We start from the raw sequence: 17,016 nt of genomic DNA on the forward strand, positions 1-17,016 counted from the left end.
TCCATTTTTTCCTCCACTTTTTTTCCACTTTTTCTCCACTTTTTCTCCACTTTTTCTCCATTTTTTTCTCCACTTTTTCCCCACTTTTTCTCCACTTTTTCTCCACTTTTTTTCCACTTTTTCTCCATTTTTTTCTCCACTTTTTCTCCACTTTTTCTCCACTTTTTCTCCATTTTTTTCTCCACTTTTTCTCCACTTTTTCTCCATTTTTATCTCCAGTTTTTCTCCACTTTTTCTCCAATTTTTCTCCACTTTTTCTACATTTTTTCTCCACTTTTTCTACATTTTTTTCTCCATTTTTTCTCCACTTTTTCTCCACTTTTTCTCCACTTTTTCTCCACTTTTTCTCCATTTTTACTCCACTTTTTCTCCACTTTTTCTCTATTTTTTCTCCACTTTTTCTCCACTTTTTCTCCACTTTTTCTCCATTTTTTCTCCACTTTTTCTCCACTTTTTCTCCACTTTTTCCTCCACTTTTTCCCCACTTTTTCTCCACTTTTTCTCCACTTCTTCTCCATTTTTTTCTCCACTTTTTCTCCACTTTTTCTCCACTTTTTCTCCACTTTTTCTCCATTTTTTTCTCCACTTTTTCTCCACTTTTTCTCCATTTTTTTCTCCACTTTTTCTCCACTTTTTCTCCACTTTTTCCTCCACTTTTTCTCCACTTTTTCTCCACTCTTTCTCCATTTTTTTCTCCACTTTTTCTCCACTTTTTCTCCATTTTTTTCTCCACTTTTTCTCCACTTTTTCTCCACTTTTTCTCCACTTTTTCTCCATTTTTTTCTCCACTTTTTCTCCACTTTTTCTCCATTTTTTTCTCCACTTTTTCTCCACTTTTTCTCCACTTTTTCTCCACTTTTTCTCCATTTTTTTCTCCACTTTTTCTCCACTTTTTCTCCATTTTTTTCTCCACTTTTTCTCCACTTTTTCTCCACTTTTTCTCCACTTTTTCTCCACTTTTTCCTCCACTTTTTCTCCACTTTTTCTCCACTTTTTCTCCACTTTTTCCCCATTTTTTTCTCCACTTTTTCTCCACTTTTTCTCCACTTTTTCTCCACTTTTTCTCCTTTTTTTCTCCACTTTTTCTCCACTTTTTCCTCCACTTTTTCTCCATTTTTTCTCCACTTTTTCTCCATTTTTTTCTCCACTTTTTCTCCACTTTTTCTCTACTTTTTCTCCACTTTTTCTCCATTTTTTTTCTCCACTTTTTCTCCACTTTTTCTCCACTTTTTCTCCACATTTTCTCCACTTTTTCTCCATTTTTTTCTCCACTTTTTCTCCACTTTTTCTCCATTTTTTTCTTCACTTTTTCTCCACTTTTTCTCCACTTTTTCTCCACTTTTTCTCCACTTTTTCTCCACTTTTTCCTCCACTTTTTCTCCACTTTTTCTCCACTTTTACTCCATTTTTTTCTCCACTTTTTCTCCACTTTTTCCTCCACTTTTTCTCCATTTTTTCTCCACTTTTTCTCCATTTTTTTCTCCACTTTTTCTCCACTTTTTCTCCACTTTTTCTCTACTTTTTCTCCACTTTTTCTCCATTTTTTTCTCCACTTTTTCTCCACTTTTTCTCCACTTTTTCTCCACTTTTTCTCCATTTTTTTCTCCACTTTTTCTCCACTTTTTCTCCATTTTTTCCTCCACTTTTTTTCCACTTTTTCTCCACTTTTTCTCCACTTTTTCTCCATTTTTTTCTCCACTTTTTCCCCACTTTTTCTCCACTTTTTCTCCACTTTTTCTCCACTTTTTCTCCACTTTTTCTCCATTTTTTCTCCACTTTTTCTACATTTTTTTCTCCACTTTTTCTCTATTTTTTTCTCCACTTTTTCTCCACTTTTTCTCCACTTTTTCTCCACTTTTTCCTCCACTTTTTCTCCATTTTTTCTCCACTTTTTCTCCATTTTTTTCTCCACTTTTTCTCCACTTTTTCTCCACTTTTTCTCTACTTTTTCTCCACTTTTTCTCCATTTTTTTCTCCACTTTTTCTCCACTTTTTCTCCACTTTTTCTCCACTTTTTCTCCATTTTTTCTCCACTTTTTCTCCATTTTTTCCTCCACTTTTTTTCCACTTTTTCTCCACTTTTTCTCCACTTTTTCTCCATTTTTTTCTCCACTTTTTCCCCACTTTTTCTCCACTTTTTCTCCACTTTTTTTCCACTTTTTCTCCATTTTTTTCTCCACTTTTTCTCCACTTTTTCTCCACTTTTTCTCCATTTTTTTCTCCACTTTTTCTCCACTTTTTCTCCATTTTTTCCTCCACTTTTTTTCCACTTTTTTTCCACTTTTTCTCCACTCTTTCTCCATTTTTTTCTCCACTTTTTCTCCACTTTTTCTCTACTTTTTCTCCACTTTTTCTCTCCACTTTTTCTCCACTTTTTCTCCACTTTTTCTCCACTTTTTCTCCATTTTTTCTCCACTTTTTCTACATTTTTTTCTCCACTTTTTCTCTATTTTTTTCTCCACTTTTTCTCCACTTTTTCTCCACTTTTTCCTCCACTTTTTCTCCATTTTTTCTCCACTTTTTCTCCATTTTTTTCTCCACTTTTTCTCCACTTTTTCTCCACTTTTTCTCTACTTTTTCTCCACTTTTTCTCCATTTTTTTCTCCACTTTTTCTCCACTTTTTCTCCACTTTTTCTCCACTTTTTCTCCATTTTTTTCTCCACTTTTTCTCCACTTTTTCTCCATTTTTTCCTCCACTTTTTTTCCACTTTTTCTCCACTTTTTCTCCACTTTTTCTCCATTTTTTTCTCCACTTTTTCCCCACTTTTTCTCCACTTTTTCTCCACTTTTTTTCCACTTTTTCTCCATTTTTTTCTCCACTTTTTCTCCACTTTTTCTCCACTTTTTCTCCATTTTTTTCTCCACTTTTTCTCCACTTTTTCTCCATTTTTATCTCCAGTTTTTCTCCACTTTTTCTCCAATTTTTCTCCACTTTTTCTACATTTTTTCTCCACTTTTTCTACATTTTTTTCTCCATTTTTTCTCCACTTTTTCTCCACTTTTTCTCTATTTTTTCTCCACTTTTTCTCCACTTTTTCTCCACTTTTTCTCCATTTTTTCTCCACTTTTTCTCCACTTTTTCTCCACTTTTTCCTCCACTTTTTCTCCACTTTTTCTCCACTTTTTCTCCACTTCTTCTCCATTTTTTTCTCCACTTTTTCTCCACTTTTTCTCCACTTTTTCTCCACTTTTTCTCCATTTTTTTCTCCACTTTTTCTCCACTTTTTCTCCACTTTTTCTCCACTTTTTCTCCATTTTTTTCTCCACTTTTTCTCCACTTTTTCTCCATTTTTTTCTCCACTTTTTCTCCACTTTTTCTCCACTTTTTCCTCCACTTTTTCTCCACTTTTTCTCCACTCTTTCTCCATTTTTTTCTCCACTTTTTCTCCACTTTTTCTCCATTTTTTTCTCCACTTTTTCTCCACTTTTTCTCCACTTTTTCTCCACTTTTTCTCCATTTTTTTCTCCACTTTTTCTCCACTTTTTCTCCATTTTTTTCTCCACTTTTTCTCCACTTTTTCTCCACTTTTTCTCCACTTTTTCTCCACTTTTTCCTCCACTTTTTCTCCACTTTTTCTCCACTTTTTCTCCACTTTTTCTCCACTTTTTCCCCATTTTTTTCTCCACTTTTTCTCCACTTTTTCTCCACTTTTTCTCCACTTTTTCTCCACTTTTTCTCCTTTTTTTCTCCACTTTTTCTCCACTTTTTCCTCCACTTTTTCTCCATTTTTTCTCCACTTTTTCTCCATTTTTTTCTCCACTTTTTCTCCACTTTTTCTCCATTTTTTTTCTCCACTTTTTCTCCACTTTTTCTCCACTTTTTCTCCACTTTTTCTCCACTTTTTCTCCATTTTTTTCTCCACTTTTTCTCCACTTTTTCTCCATTTTTTTCTTCACTTTTTCTCCACTTTTTCTCCACTTTTTCTCCACTTTTTCTCCACTTTTTCTCCACTTTTTCCTCCACTTTTTCTCCACTTTTTCTCCACTTTTACTCCATTTTTTTCTCCACTTTTTCTCCACTTTTTCTCCACTTTTTCTCTACTTTTTCTCCACTTTTTCTCTCCATTTTTTCTCCACTTTTTCTCCACTTTTTCTCCACTTTTTCTCCATTTTTTTCTCCACTTTTTCTCCACTTTTTCTCCATTTTTTTCTCCACTTTTTCTCCACTTTTTCTCCACTTTTTCCTCCACTTTTTCTCCACTTTTTCTCCACTTTTTCTCCACTTTTTCTCCATTTTTTTCTCCACTTTTTCTCCACTTTTTCTCCACTTTTTCTCCACTTTTTCTCCACTTTTTCTCCATTTTTTTCTCCACTTTTTCTCCACTTTTTCTCCACTTATTCTCCACTTTTTCTCCACTTTTTCTCCACTTTTTCTCCACTTTTTCCTTTTTTCTCCACTTTTTCTCCACTTTTTCTCCACTTTTTCTCCACTTTTTCTCCATTTTTTTCTCCACTTTTTCTCCTCTTTTTCTCCACTTTTTCTCCACTTTTTCTCCACTTTTTCTCCATTTTTTTCTCCACTTTTTCCCCACTTTTTCTCCATTTTTTTCTCCACTTTTTCTCCACTTTTTCTCCACTTTTTCTCCACTTTTTCCTCCACTTTTTCTCCACTTTTTCTCCACTTTTTCTCCACTTTTTCCTCCAGTTTTTCTCCACTTTTTCTCCACTTTTTCTCCATTTTTTTCTCCACTTTTTCTCCACTTTTTCTTAACTTTTTCCTCCAGTTTTTCTCCACTTATTCTCCGAGGTTACTCACTAATTGTATCTATTATTACCTCTGAGCACCTATATACCAGTGAGCAGAGCTTCCTCTACAGTAGTTCTCCTGATTAGGCATGCCCTTACCTCATGAGCAGGGCATTGCAGATTTGGTAGCAACCATTACGACATGGACTCTGCTGCTGTGGACCCGAGAAGAGTGAGTGCAGATTCATTGAACCCACACTCCTAACATGAAGGGTCCGCACTCCCAGAAAATGGGGGATACGTTCCCTGAGTGTCTCCCCCCATATTCTAGACGGTCCAGAGTCGTCGTGGGACCCCTTTATTTTTTTTCTTACAATAAATTGGTGAAAGAGGAAATGTTTTGGGGACTGTTTTTTCAAATAAATTTCTTTTGTCGATTTTTTTTTTTTGTTAGTACTGACAGTTTATGATGTTGAGTATCTAATAGACGCCATGACATCACAAACTGCTGGGCTTGATCTCAGGTTACTTTACAGCTAGTATCAACCCGATTTATTACCCCGTTTGCAACTGCACCAGGGCACGGGATGAGCTGAGGTGAAGCGCCAGGATTGGCGCATCTAGTGGATGCGCCACGTCTGGGGTGCCTGCGGCCTGCTATTTTTAGGCTGTGAAGGCACAATAACTATGGACCTTCCCACCCTGAGAATACCAGACCACAGCTGTCTGCTTTACCTTGGCTGGTGATCCAATTTGGGGGGGACCCTACTTTTATTGTGTAATTATTAATATTTATAAAATAATTATAAAAAAGAGCCTGAGGGGACCTCCACATTGGATCCCCAACCACGGTAAAGCTGCCAGCTGTGGTTTTCAGGCTACAGCCATCTGTTTTACCCTGGCTGGCTATCAAAAATGGGGGGACCCAACGTCATTTTTTTTTTAACAATTTTTTAAATAGAAAAAATTAATGGGCTTCCCTGTATTTTGATTGCCAACCAAGGTAACGGCAGGCAGATGGGGGTGGCAACCCATAGCTGTCTGCTTTATCTGCGCTGAGAATCAAAAATACCGCGGAGCGCTACGTCATTTTTTTAAAGATTTATTTTTACAGCACTGTGATGTCCAGCAATCAAAATACAGGGAAGCCCATTTTATTTTTAGTTATTTAAATAAATAATTAAAAAAATATATATGGGCTCCCGCTGCATTTTTTGTATTGCTAGCTAAGGGTAATCCAAGCAGCTACTGGCTGCTAACCCCCACTGCTTGGTGTTACCTTCACTGGCAATGGAAAATCCAGGGAAGCATTTTTTATTTTTTTTGCCAAAAAACTACAAAAAAAGGACATGAGCTTCGCCATATTTTTGTATGCTAGCCAGGTATAGCAGACAGGTGCTGGAAGAGTTGGATACAGCGCCAGAAGATGGCACTTCTATGAAAATGCCATTTTCTGAGGCGGCTGCAGACTGCAATTCGCAGCAGTGGGGCCCAGAAAGCTCAGGCCAACCTGTGCTGCGGATTCCAAACCCCAGCTGCCTAGTTGTACCTGGCTGGACACAAAAATGGGGCGAAGCCTACGTCATTTGTTTTCTAATTATTTCATGAAATTCATGAAATAATAAAAAAAGGGTTTCCCTTTATTTTTGGTTCCCAGCCGGGTACAAATAGGCAACTGGGGGTTGGGGGCAGCCGTACCTGCCTGCTGTACCTGGCTAGCATACAAAAATATGGCGAAGCCCACATAATTTTTTCAGGGGGCAAAAAACTTCTGCATACAGTCCTGGATGGAGTATGCTGAGCCTTGTAGTTCTGCAGCTGCTGTCTGTATGGAGAAGAGCAGACAGCAGCTGCAGAACTACAAGGCTCAGCATACTACATCCAGGACTGTATGCAGAATTTTTTTGCCCACCAAAAAAATGACGTGGGCTTCGCCATATTTTTGTATGCTAGCCAGGTACAGCAGGCAGCCACGGGCTGCCTCCAACCCCCAGTTGCCTATTTGTACCCGGCTGGGAACCAAAAATATAGGGAAGCCCGTTTTTTTTTAATTATTTCACTTATTTCATGAAATAATTAAAAAACAAATGACGTGGGCTTCGCCCCATTTTTGTGTCCAGCCGGGTACTACTAGGCAGCTGGGGATTGGAATCCACAGCACAGGTTAGCCCGAGGTTTCTGGGCGCCTCTGCTACGGATTTCAGTCCGCAGCCGTCCCAGAAAATGGCGCTCTCATAGAAGCGCCATCATCTGGCGCTGTATCCAACTCTTCCAACAGCCCTGGAGCCGGGTGGCTTGTTGGGTAATCATGAGTTAATACTGGCTTTGTTTTACTAGCCAGTATTAAGCCAGAGATTCTTAATGTCAGGCACGTTTGACCCGGCCATTAAGAATCTCCAATAAAGGGTTAAAAAAAACACCACACAGAGAAAAAATACTTTAATAGAAATAAATACACAGACACATTAGAGACTCCATCTTTATTACCCCCTGTCAGCCCTCCACGATCCTGCTCTTCTGTCTTCTTTCTTTCTAGTGAAGTAGTAGTGACGATTGTAGTGAGGACGAGGTTCCCCAGCCCATCATGGGTTGAGGCATCTCATCCTCACTACAATCCTCACTAGTGTAGTAGTAGTGACGATTGTAGTGAGGATGAGGTTCACCAGCTCATCACTTGGGGCTGGGGAACCTCATCCTCACTACAATCCTCACTACAATCGGGAAGCAGCGTGCAGCCTTCACTCCGTGAGTGATCAGTGCTGGCTGTCAGCGGTAACAGCGGTAACGCTGACAGACGCGTTACCATAGCAACGGTGCTCTCGGAGCCGCGGTTAGCGGTGACGTCACCGCTAACTGCGTTGCTATGGCAACGGTGATCTCCGTTAATGACCGGCTGTGTCAGCCGGTCCCTAACGGAACGGGGAGTCGACCGTGTGCTAGAGCATGTCGCCGGTACACGGCGATACACATATGTGCACCGTGTACCGGAGAGATGCACTCGCAGGTCCTACATGACGCGTCATAGTCATGTGACCAGTTTGTATGTAGCCAATGAGATAATAGCCACGTGACTGGTCACATGGCTATTTTGACGTCACGATAGGTCCTGCATCTCTGCTGGCAGTGCCATCACCGGGAGGATTCAGCGATCATCGGATGGAATAGCGGCAGGAGACAGAGTGCAGGAGGGATTGCGGGGACCGGTAAGTGTTATGGCAATGTTTATTAACTGTTTGTGTACATTTATAATGCATTTTTATGTGTTTGTGATTGCCTCCCATTATAGCCTATTGGTTCGAGTTCGGTTCGTCGAACGTTCGACGAACTGAACTCGAACGGGACCTCCGTTCGGCGAGCCGACCTCGAGCCGAACCGGGACCGGTTTGCTCATCTCTACTCATGAGGTAAGGTAATGCTTAATCAGGAGAACTATTCTACATTTCCAAATTTTGGTATTTGCTGATATTATTGCTATTCCACCTACTATGTATTGGGGATAGGATCTTGGAGATGGAATACCCCTTTAAGTCCAGTTATCCAGCTGAATGAATACTAAACAACAGAGCTCGCTATTTAGATATGTTTTCTTGTGGCGTATAACGGACTCTCATGTTTGGTAGTCGTTCAGCAGGGAAACTATAAAAACAAATCCCTCCATTTGGAAATTTAGTATAGCTCTCCTGATCAATTATGTTCCTTACCTCATGAGCAGGGCATTGCAGTAATAATAATAATTTATTCATTTATATAGCGTTATTAATTCCATAGCGCTGTATGTCTTTGGAGTGTGGGAGGAAACCGGATTACCCGGAGGAAACCCACGCAAACACGGGGAGAACATACAAACTCCTTGCAGATGGTGTCCTTGGTGGGAATTGATCCCAGGACCTCAGCGCTGCAAGACTGCAGTGCTAATCACTGAGCCACTGTGCCTTACAGATGCATAACCACCACTCACTGTGTCTGAACACAGGAAGCTGAGCTGACAGCCGCTCTGTGCATGCGGCAGCATCTATTGTGAAGGGCCGTGGGGGGATCAACACTGCACAGGTACCGTGGGACACCGGGGAACACCGGTGGGATTATAGGGGGTGACCTGGCAGGGCCTGGGGAGGAGTTTTCTGTCGCATGTGTCATGGCACATGCGACAGAAATCAGAGGAGTAGGGTGAATGCGGCCGGCGCGCTGCTGTGCGCGCGGCCATCTTGGATTTCTGGGAGGGCATCAGGGGGGACACTTTGGCGACAACGGGGGACCGGAGGGGACCGGGGAGGAGATTTATCATGTTTGTTCATGCCAGATGGGAGATAAATAATTTTTTACCGACACTGTCATTTACTGTAACGTGATCATCGGTATACGGTGTATACCGGTGATCACGTGAGCGGGGACCGGAAAAACCGTCCTGAATCAGGATCTCCAGGGTCTCAGCTAGCCCTGAAACCCCGGAGATTTTCTGAGGCTGGGGGGCGCTATTCACTTATTTCTGCCTGCTGTTTATAAACGGCAGATTAGAATAAGGCTACATTCACACGACCGATCCGTTTTTGTGGTCTGCAAAAAACTGTCCATTTTTTTCAGGGGTGCATCCGTGTGGCATCCGTTTCCGTTCCGTAGACGGTCCGTATGTCATCTGTTTGTCATCCGTGTGCCTTCCATTTTTTTTGTGTACTGCAAAAAAACTGAAGGAGGGAAAATACATAAATTTGCCCAGGGTCCATAGCTTCATCCTACATGAGGCGGTCACATGTTCACTCCAGTGCCATTTTCTACTGCTTTTCACAACGTAGAGTGCTCTGGTGATTTTCTTGTGCTTGTACACTTCATATCAGTCTTTTCTGTCATTATAATGACAGAAAGACACATAATGTCCCACTCTCCTGCATTTTGTAATTTTGCACCCTTTGGTGCCTTTCATGTGGTAACAAGGGGTTCTTTCATGTGGCAACAAGGGAGATCAGGATGAAGCCCTAGGCGGTGAAACGCGTTGAGGCTTGGTGGGTGGGATCTGTTCACACTCTGGTCAGGTCTGTATGCCCATACTATACCATTGTAATGTGTGCTGTAACTTTCTCATGTGGATTTTTCATCTAACCGGTGGGTCACAGGTTTTGGATTAGGAGCCACATACCTCTCGGTTCCGGAGTTCTGGGGGCGAGAGGGTGTGGGTGCTCCTAGGAAACAAGCCCCATTTGGGGAATACTAGCAGGCCAACCATTAGTCCAAGAGGCTCCTCTTGTGGCCCATAGGTATGTTGGTAATCCACGGGGGGCTTAATTAATACGGATGCTTCCTAAATTATAAGCATGATTTGATCTATTTTTGCTATATGGGAGCAGGGATCGTTCCTAAGTGAGCAGACTGCTTTCTATGTGTTGCTATAAATGTACTTACACTTTGGAATAATGGTATTTTTATGAATACTTGTGGTAATTTGTTGAATCAGTGTGCTCATATGGGACCATCTCTGGGTTCTCCCATGTGGGTTATGTATCAGTAATCTAGCCTCCCTATATTTACTGTATGTGTATACAGACCGAGGATTCTGTTGTAATATCGTACTATATAAGGTGTTAAGACCAATTTTTCGGCCCCCACCCGCCCTCCCCCAATTCGTGGGAGTCACAGTTGTATACCTCTCTACCCTGCTGTGCCTTTATGGTTGTTTATGTGTTTTTATTTGCTGAATAAATTAATAAAGTATTTTTAAGGAAGTTTGGCATCATATATTCTTGGTTGAGGATATAAGTGGATTTAGATATTTCAATCATAATAGTCAACCAGTGTATTGTCCTAGGCACAGAAAAATGTAAATACATTGCCTAATATGACCATACTGTATAGTGCACAACTCACCCATAGGGAAGCCCCCCACACACGACCCTCCGCGCGTTTCGCTAAATGCTTTATCACCTGTGCACCTTTTCATGATCCCCGTGATATTTGTTCCAATGTGTGTGTGTGGTTGTCACCCCTGCCTGTCTCATTAATTGGTGGAGTTCCTTTTACTTCTGTCCCGGCCAATTCCCTGGGTGGTGGGTGTGGAGAGGATTACACCATGGCCTGCACAAGAGTCAGGGACACGCTGGGGACCAAGACCTTCAAGTGCACTTCTGAATTAAGGGAAAGCGCAGGGTACATTTAACCTGAGAGCCAATTCAAGGCACTCCATCTAGTCACCCCGCTGCGTGACAAATTAACCAACCAAAACATTTTTTTTCTGTGCCCTTATCGCTCAGCCTGCAGAATTGGCAAACCTGGTGCAATCCCTCACAGATGACTTTGGGGATCTGTGCACTCAGGTGGTGCAACAGTTGAAGCACATCTCGGGCCTTTTAGTTGTGGTCCAGTCCCATCTTGAACCTAAGGTTGTTCTCCCTGATAGGATTTCTGGTAGTCCGGCTAGGACCAGGGTTCTTGAGGGGGCCTGCAGGCTATACTTCAGGCTCCATCCCCATTCTTCAGGGAATGAGACACAGCGAGTGAGGATCTTTGTCTCCCTGTTGCAGGGAGATCCCCACTCCCGGGCCTTCTCTCTACTGACCAATTCTCAGGCATTTCTGTCAATAGATAATTTGTAGCAGCCTTGTCCTTGGTCTACGGCGACCCTAATGGTGTCTCCCTGGCGAAATCCATCCTCTGTAATCTCCTGCAAGGGGCGCGGCTGGCAGAGGAGTGTTGTTCTGAGTTCCAGAGATTAGGCGCAGACACCCAATGGAATAAAATGGCTCCCAGGAATCAATTTGTCCAGTTTTTACTGCTCGGCTAAGTGCTTCTTTCGTCCAGTAATCTGCTCCTACATTGCTGGAGGCTGCTATGTCCCTTGCCATCAGGGTGGATAGATGCCATAGGGAAATACCAACCAAGATTCGATTCCTAATAGTCCTTCTACAGAAGAAGGTCCCACATGGCTATGTGGATGAACCCATGCAGGTGTGGGGGGGTCACCCCTTGTGCTATGTTGCCTACCATTCGCCTTGGGATGGGGCCTGTTTCTATTGTGGACTTAATGGTCATTTTATTGGGGTTTGCCCATCTCACCTCAAACAGGTTTCTCCTCCCAAGACTCCACATTTCCCTGGTCATTCGGAGGAAGGCAACCAGAGCGTATATATTTCTTCCATATTTCCCTCTGTACCGACTATGCCTATGGTGGTACAACACTGGGATACCCTTCCATCTCCTCAGATTTTGCCTGAGTGTACAGATCATGAGTCAGTTTTTCTCCAGGGAGGAAGCAGACAAACTCTAGCGCCACCTATTGGAAGTAGCAATCCTAAAAGTCAAAAGTGGCTTTATATCAAGCCTTTTCATATGGCGTAGGATTTATGCCAGATCAGAACCCCAATTTGCAGATATGGTGTTTGGGGGTGATTGCCCCTCGTCAGTGCAAAGTATGGGTATCTGATCAGGCTTATGAGAAGCTATAGTGGGGACCACGGAGAAGACTATTCTCCTTGCGGAGATGTGACAAACCAGTCTGGCTGTCAATGAGGGGACTTATAGCTGCAATGCCCCTCTGGGAAATACTCAAATTGTCTCTCCAGGGAGGAAGGAGACAAACTCTAGCACCACCCTTTTAAACGCAGTGTTTCAACTGAAAAACACCCACCCAGACTATGTTGAGGAAGACAGTCCGGGTATAATGACTTCCTTATTTTCACCCACTCTTTCTACCATTGTCTCCGAAGCTAGTACAGAGACAGAGTTTGTTTTCCCACTCTTCAGGTCAATGTTAGGCCTTGGGTCACCCCCTGGTCTGAAGGGGGTGGTCGTCATTCCTGAGTGCAAGGTTATACGTTCCGGTACTGGTACCTCTGTAGTCAATCCATCCAGAAATTTACTTAGTTCCATTAATCATATGCAGGGTAATAAACATTCAACCTGCATGTAAATGTTTACATGTGGGTGTCCTCAGATAACAGTCTGTTGAGAGGTATATCGGGGGCTCAGGACTCAGGGTTCCTCGGTCCTTACAGAATTGCGGACATTGTGGATCCTAAGGCCGTAAACGTGAATCAGCCCCAGTGCTAAATGACCACAACATCGTTCACAGGTTATTGCTCTGGAGATGCATTTTTAGGCCCACATAGTTTCCTCCATCTCCCTCATATGTTCTGGGTAACTGCAGGGGCCTGAACACATAGGAATAATTCCCCAAGTATAGAAACTGAATGATTCTACCTAACTATAGCTCACAGAGATTAACAAGAAAACTCATAAAAAATACCTTTATTAGTAAATTTAAAATTATCATCTTTGGAAGGGTTTGACAATTTGACTTCATATAAGTAAAAACACCAGAACAGACGGACAGTATTGACTGGCTGGACTATATGGACCCTCTATATACCCATTTGACAGGATGTACTGATTTTCTGTAGCTGGTTATCAATGTAGAAATAGGGATTTATAGGGACTACACTTTCCTTCTTAATGCTCTTTTCATTGTTAAGAGTATTATAGGGTAACATGAGTAATTTAGGGATCTCCTCCTAATTGTGGAGACCCCCTTCTTACCCCTCTTTCATTTCACCAATTCCTTATTTGGTACCAGTATTTAGAGCTAATTTTATCTTGTTCATTATATTCATGCACACCTGCATTGTTCTTCATTTTAAATGTACTAGTAAAGGTATTTTTTCTGAGTTTTTCTTGGTAATCTCTAAGGGCTGTTCACATAGAATGTAAACTTTTGGGGTAAGGATTGTTCTATTTTTTTGGGAGATTTTTCTTTTTCATTGGAATGTGGTCTTGAGAGTCCTGAAGCCTTTTGTTAAAGCGGGGGTATTGTCACAGTTGTCTATCTTTGCAAGTCTCAGTCCTGGAGTTTCTTATTACCATCGCTGACTCGACACATTAAATGTGTCTTTTTCTCCTTTGGCATAGACGGGGTTAATGTCAGTTTCCTTGCCAGTAGCAAGCTCATTACCTTGACTGAGGTGTATCTGCTTGTTATAACCACTCCTAACCTGGATAATGCCCTCTGCTCCCTACAGAGGGCACCAGTTATTCAGAATTCATTCTGGAGCGTGAAGGAGGTAGTTTCTACTGCTGCTGTCTGAGATTTGGTGTGGAAGTTACCCCATTGTTTAGCTACTTTATCCTTACCTTATTTACCTCCCAGGCACCTTTTCATGGTCCCCCTGGTGTTTGTACCTGTGTGTGAGTGTGGTTTTGACATATGTCTATCTCATTCATCATTGGAGTTTTTGTGACTACTGTCCATCCCATCACCCTTGGTGATGGGTGTGGAGGGAGTTATATCAGGGCCTTGACAGGAATCAGGGATACACTGGGGGCCAGACCTCACTACCTTCAAGTGTACCTCTGTGTTGAGGGAAAGCTTAAGTTACATTTAGTCTGAGGGCCAGTGGAGGGTACCCCATCCAGTCACCCCCTTAGTTTAAGCATGACAGATAGTTCATCAATGTCTGATTGGTGAACATGCAAATTTGCGCACACCTGACAACTAGCTGTTCCCAATTCTGACCACGAGCTGGAACTACTCAGCTTCGAAGCTGCACAGCACAGCTCTGTCAAAAAAGTAGTGGCCTCTGCTGTGTACTGTATAGTCATCCACTATTGATTTGAATCATAGTAGCCCCTTTGCAGTTGATGAAGCTCTGCACCTGTGAAATTGAGTAGTTCTGGCACTAGAAACAGCTGAATGGCATGGAAGCTGGTAGTCCCACCCCCACAGAAGTTACTAGCACCAGTTCTAGGATAGGTCATCAACATTTAAATCCTGGACAAACCCTGTCAAAACAGAAACACTGATATACTGTACATTAAAGGAAGATCTCTTTGTGTCTCCATTCTTGCTCTCTTGTCTGTTCAACTAAAAACAGGCATAATGGAGATGAAGAAAGTTCTGGCCTGTCATGAGAAATGCGTGCAAGTGAGAGATAAAAAATGATCCAGCACCTACTGTGCTGGCAGAATATTAATGAAGAGGTTGCAAACTAAAAAGCAATTGAATGGTGATAGTTACTGAAGATGTTACACTGATATGTTCTCTAAAATCAGTTTTTACTTGTAAGGAAAGGAAACAGCAAGATCAAGCTTTTATTCTGGCCATAGGTAAACTGACAGATACATTTTAAATATAATTAATACAGGTATTGAAATTATTCTACTGAGCAATAAGGAGTTATTTTTACAGATTATTATACAGCATACAGATGGTAATAGTGTAGCATGCCTACACAATTGAGTAGCACGGCTGCTCATTAAAGTGAATAAAATAGCCATGCTCTGGCGATAGCTCAGAATACCAAAGCGAGCTGTGCTATTAGTGCAGCGCAGCAACTGTCATGTTGGCGCCTACTACATCTGTACATACATTTTTAAAACACACTGGTAGCAACGGGCAGTTAATAATGTAATAGAAATTAGTCTTCCCTGCTGCTTATTGTGTTGTAATAATGCATAACTGTAAAATTCTCAATAATTGAGTACCATTTATATTTAATACACATATGTGCAAGCCTGATTTAGTCTGCAGTACTTGCTGGCGTCATGAAAGATGTAATGATTTTCTTACAGCCATAAGGAGCTTACACAGAACTCAGGTAAGCTTATTTTCCACAAGTAAATATCAGAGTCAGCTAGGCAAATCTTTTCTGCAAAGATAGACAACAAATATTTGTGTGCTAAGATTACTGTAAAGGTTACTGTAAAGACTACAATCATATTATGAGTTGCACAACATTCCGAAGAAATAGCAAATGATCACGTTTTTCAAGTATGTTCCAAATGGAGAGATCACAGAGCAATTTCTCTTGACACATATGGATTAAGGGAAAAATAACTGTTTATCTAAACACGTCAAATAGGTGATAGATAGATAAAGAGATAGATAGATAGATAGATAGATAGATAGATAGATAGAACAAAAAAAAAAGAAAAGACTGGTGACACGCCCACGGGGTCTAGGGGGTTACTCGTCACAGGGCCGGTGTCAATTCGTGAAGTCACAGTGGCCAGGCCCGGTTCCGTGACCCCAGCGGTGTCAATAAAGATAGGGATGGGGATGATGAGAGTAGTTATTCGTGATACCACCTGTGGTATGCGGCCAGTTATTAGCCGCCGCTGCGGGAAGTCTCTATGCTGGGGCGGATGGTGACGCAGCTCAGGTGTTGCTGCTCTCCACAGGTAGTGCTAGACCCCAGGGAGGATGTTGGTGGTAGTAGTCGCCGGTGGCGCTGGGGCGCAAGGATGGGAGCGCCGGCAATGATGCAATGATGGGACGACACAGAGGGTGCAGTTCACGTTCATTACTCACTGAAATCGCCGCCTTTGGACTGTCGGACTCTGCTGTGATGGGCTCCAGCCGATCCCAGATAGTTTGTAAGTCAAGGCCAGCGTTTCCTTCTGTGTGTACTTTCCAATGGACTTCCCTCCACCCCAGCTCCTGGGCCATGGAATGGGTCGTGGGTGCCTGCAGCACTCCCCGAGAAACCTGAGATCCCCCTTCTTCCTAAGAACCCGGGTCGAGCCTCCAGCTCCAGACCACAAGCCCCTGCTTGTCCTTGTAATGACTGACTGTTGTCTCTTCCTGAGTGCGACCTGGCTCTTGCTGCTCCTGGAGCTAACTGAATGCTGTGTGAGATGAATCCTCACTTTCCCTGCAGGTGCCTTGCCTCTCGGGTTGCTGAACTAGTGGGCAAGAGGTCCCATACCTCGTGATGACCACCCCTGGCACCTACCCTGGCCCAGTCCCAGTGACAGAACTCCCATGTTAAGTGTTGGATGTGCTGTGGTGGTTGTTTACCGGTGATGACCTCCTCAGTATCCGAGATGAATACTGCACCTCAGGTGAGGTGCAGTACCCTGTGCCTGTGACGCCTGAAGTCACAGGGACGCCCCAATGGCAGCACTCCCAAAAGTGTGAACAGGTGCGTATCTGTTCATAATGCATAATATAACTAAGAGAAAAACAGTTGCACACATAAATGGCAAACTAATCAAAAACCAATATAAAAACATTTAGAGGTGTTTGGCATATTAGAATGGCCATTGTAATATCTGACCAGCAGCCACGTCACGGCAACCTCCCTTGCTGGGTCCTACTTTATACTGCATATGTTTTAGCACCTAAATACCTACATATAAGATCAGTGAGCATCCATGGAAGGTAAAAACGCATGTGGCGATTGGGTAAGATGGGGGATGGGGTGCAAAAGGCCTGTCTAAAGGACATCATTCATTTCGAAAGACAAACCCCTCTTAATATTTTTATATTAGTCTTTTTATTAGTTTATTACAACAGTGTGCGACTGTTTTTCTCTTAGTTATATTATGCATTATGAACAGATACACATCTG

The sequence above is a fragment of the Anomaloglossus baeobatrachus genome, chromosome 3 (genome assembly GCF_048569485.1).
Source record: "Anomaloglossus baeobatrachus isolate aAnoBae1 chromosome 3, aAnoBae1.hap1, whole genome shotgun sequence".
In the NCBI taxonomy this organism is placed as follows: Eukaryota; Metazoa; Chordata; class Amphibia; order Anura; family Aromobatidae; genus Anomaloglossus; species Anomaloglossus baeobatrachus.